The sequence below is a fragment of the Triticum dicoccoides genome, chromosome 3B (genome assembly GCF_002162155.2).
Source record: "Triticum dicoccoides isolate Atlit2015 ecotype Zavitan chromosome 3B, WEW_v2.0, whole genome shotgun sequence".
In the NCBI taxonomy this organism is placed as follows: Eukaryota; Viridiplantae; Streptophyta; class Magnoliopsida; order Poales; family Poaceae; genus Triticum; species Triticum dicoccoides.
Window position 1 is genome coordinate 668,636,871 of NC_041385.1, and position 3,744 is coordinate 668,640,614.

The 3,744-nt window shown below is 41.2% G+C and overlaps 1 long non-coding RNA gene across 1 annotated transcript; it reads left to right on the forward strand.

Moving 5' to 3' along the window:
- The first annotated feature begins 533 nt into the window (after window positions 1–533).
- Window positions 534–2,362, forward strand: LOC119281789. The gene is made up of 2 exons (XR_005138551.1): window positions 534–832; window positions 2,026–2,362. It is a non-coding gene; the product is annotated as an uncharacterized LOC119281789 (long non-coding RNA).
- The last annotated feature ends 1,382 nt before the right edge of the window (window positions 2,363–3,744 follow it).

Consider the following 3,744-nt stretch of genomic DNA (forward strand, 5'->3'; position numbering starts at 1 on the left):
TTGCTGGAAATATCGGTTCTCATGTAATCTAACCGTTACACCTCTTGAGTCCAATTAGGAACTCTTCATTATTGGTTCTAAAGTGTTTGCTTTGCTCAGTTAATACTCCCTTTGTTCATAAATACAAAACGTTTTAGAGACAAGCTGCATATTTAATGAAGCATCCACTTGCTGTAGAAAGCATGTTTTATGGTTCTGTACCAGGTAAGGTGTTCAGATGACATAAATATAACATCGTGTCTAGGTTATTATCATTTTGAATAATTATCCATTTGTTCCCCAGTTTGAGTAAAATATTGTATTTGCGAAGCACAAGTTCTATTCTGGCTACTATTTTTATTGCCAGCCAACCTATATCTTCAACCTTCTCTTGCATAGGGCAGGCAGTGGTTCTTGGTTGCCTTCAAAATACTCGACACCTCTTTAGGCCTTGTTTGGTAGAAGTGGATTGGGGAGGGTTTGAGTGGATTTTCCACGCGTGGCCCAGAACCCCCTGCGATCATCTTCGGTCCATTTGGTGCACGAGGTTTCACTGGCCCAGTCCACCCGATTCCCCTCCAATTCACCCCAACCCACGTGGCTCAGAAGGCACGCCTAGGCCCTCGTGGAACTGGATCCACGCCGAAGACCGTAGCCTCCTCCTTGCGCGGCCGCCTCCTCGATGCGCCGGCGCCGGCCACAGCCCCCTCCTTGCGCTGCCGCCCGTAGCCTCCTCGCAACGCCATCTGCAGCCTCCTCGCGATGCCGTATGCAGCCTCCTCGACGTGTCGCCACCGGCCACAGCCTCTTGATGCGTAGCCGCCGCCTGAAAAGCTGGATTTCACCCCGGCAGGTACCTCTGCATTGTGCTACCCGTTCCCCCCCGCATCGCCCCCTCACGTTCCCATCCGCGCGTCGATTCTAGGAGCTCGGCCATGGAGTGCTCCTCCTCCATGGATGGATGTAGTGGATGATGTTTTGCTCTTGATAATATTTTGTTGTTCTAGAACTTTAAATATATCGTATCTTGAATTCCTTTTTGAAATAATAAGTTTGATTGCCATGGTCTGCTCAGGATCGACTAATTTCAATGTTTGATGTGCACTTGTTGGCAAGAGCAGATGATTCTGTGCTTTTGGGTGCATTTGTGTATATTAGTATGTATTAATTCATTGAGATAACTGGAGTACTATAACCTAGGTTGGCCTATGTAGATTTATTAGTCACATGAAAATAATCTGACTCCAAAGCTCCACCATCCTACAACATACTGAACTTTTCAGTATGTGAGCATGGCTTTATAATCCTGGACGATTGTTACATATTTAACAGTCAAAGAAAATATTGGTATGAAATTTGACAGAGACTTCTGATGAGTTCTATAGTAGCAATCATGAGCTCAGTGTTTTTCGTTTATCAATTTTTGAAATTGGAGTTCTGTAGCAAGCAAACTGATTGTATGCGATGATAGATAGGTTACGTAGTATGTGGACACGGTCACATGGAAGTGTCGAGACCTAGCCGACCCAGTCAAGATAGACTTTTACCTAGATCTTCAGTGTATGGATAATCAATCTGAATTGCAATACCATATTTCAGTAAATCTCATGATTTATGTCCGTATATAACAAGTGATTCTTTAGTAAATATGCATACCATAGTGAATCTTATTTTTGTGAATTGCCACAGCAGTATTATCTGTAGTTTTGGGATGGCGGTACCAAACTGAAACTGTGTACCTAAACCATCATCACTTCAGAAGTACTAGCACTCCTGTTAACTGTGGCAAAAAAAATTGAACATGTTTTTCTTATGATAATTATGCTAAAATATCACATTCCATGATCTCTTTTTAGTATTGGTAGCAAGAATTTACACTTAACGCCGAGCAGTTCATCTATGCTTCAACGATGTTTGCGTGCCGGGCCATATCTATCACCTCTCTAAGGCTCAAAAGCAACTCCTTTGCAAATTCATGAAACTTCTATTGTTATATCACCTTGTTTTCTTCAGTATCATCATCTTTTTTTGGTCTCACTGAATCAGGTTAAGAAGTGGAACGAGCAGAGGGAAAATGGGAGATTTGCAGGGCCCTTCTAAATCATCCGTTTGAGATTCTCCTCAGTTGCTTTTGTGTCAGCGCTATTGCTGTCTTATGTTCAAATTTGTGCTCCTGTAATGTACTCTTTTCCAGCAATCATTGCAGAACATATGTGATGTTTTTCTGTTGCACATATAACTCAGCATGCTTATGTATTTTGTTATCCAGTATACTTAAATGTATGCTTTCCGGGGACTTGCGAATGCACAATTATGTTGTTGTGATGTGACTGCACAATCATGTGATGATATATTGATTCCAAGTCAAGGAAATTATGTTGTTGATGTGAAGAATTGTCGGAAGATTCGATTTTTAACTGTTATATATACCATTTTAATGCAATATGACAATCCCTCCTTATCAAACAATGCTCTGCATGGAGGGGATGTGTGGCTAGAGGGGGATTTGAGATTTCAAAGGGATTGGGTGGAAGAGGGGGATTCACCAAATCCCCTGAAATCCCCTCCTTCCAAAACCTCCACAATCCCTTCCTATCAAATGAGGCCTTAGGAGTCCGGACAATATTGCCAATGCATATGGTCTGTGCTTTTATCTTTAGGAATTTGCATCAGTATCTTGTTTAAACATCTACTCCCTTTGTCCCATAATGTAAGACGCTTTTTGACACTAATGTAGTGTGAAAAAGCGTCTTACATTATGGGACGAAGGGAGTAGAATATATATCTTCAGTAACCTATTTAACAATGCTTTTCAACTTTTTTCCATATTGTAACATACTTCCTGTGTTGTGTAATAATCTAGTGATAGCCAGTTACAGCACCATTTTACTATGGACATTGCATATGATGTTCTTTATTCTCAGCAAAGCAAATATCTCATTTGTTTCACATACTATTCTCTACAAAAAACTAGGCGTTGCTGAAGTTGGAGTTATAATGGCATTACTAACCTTGGTGATGCTTCTTACACGGCAAACCAACTTGTTCTTGATTATCCTATGGGTTATTTATCCAGATGTTTCACACAGGAGTATTGTGGAGCTAATAATATTTGAATCTGAGCTAGCCTACTATTTCAATTTGAGGTCAAAATTACAAATCTCGGTGTTTGTTTTCAGTTGTCAATCTTCTTCCCTTCTCCTTTTTTGGGTCACTTTTGATAGCTTCTTTCATTCTGTACATATTAGTTGCCGCCTCAAGCCTTGGCTCTCAATTTACTGGAAAATGCAATCTTCATTTACTGAGTTATATTTTTGTCTTGCTTTCTTCTAGGTCCCTATGCACGAGGAGCAACAAAGACATGATCCATGAAGCCTATGTTGTTCTTTTTCTCGTTCGTTAGGTTACTTATTTATGGTTGGATGCCAAGTAGCCAATTAGACGCTTTTTTGTAGATTAGTTGCTTAGTTTCATATGTTAAACTGTGTTGTCGAGTGTAGTGAACAAGCAATCAACGCGGCACATGTGGAAGTTGTGAGAGCTGTGAATGGCACCGGTCTTGTCATACTTATGAGCAGGAGCACCGACCACATTACTCTTCATGCCACTCTGAGCAGTCGGCTGCTGCTTGAGATTGATTTTCATGTTGAAGGGAAGGGAGACCTAATTGATCGAGTTCCTGTATATGCAAGGATAAAGAAGAAGGGGCATTGTTGTGGTTGTTGCTGAAGGTGTTGGTCAGGAGCTGATTACTGGGACTGATGA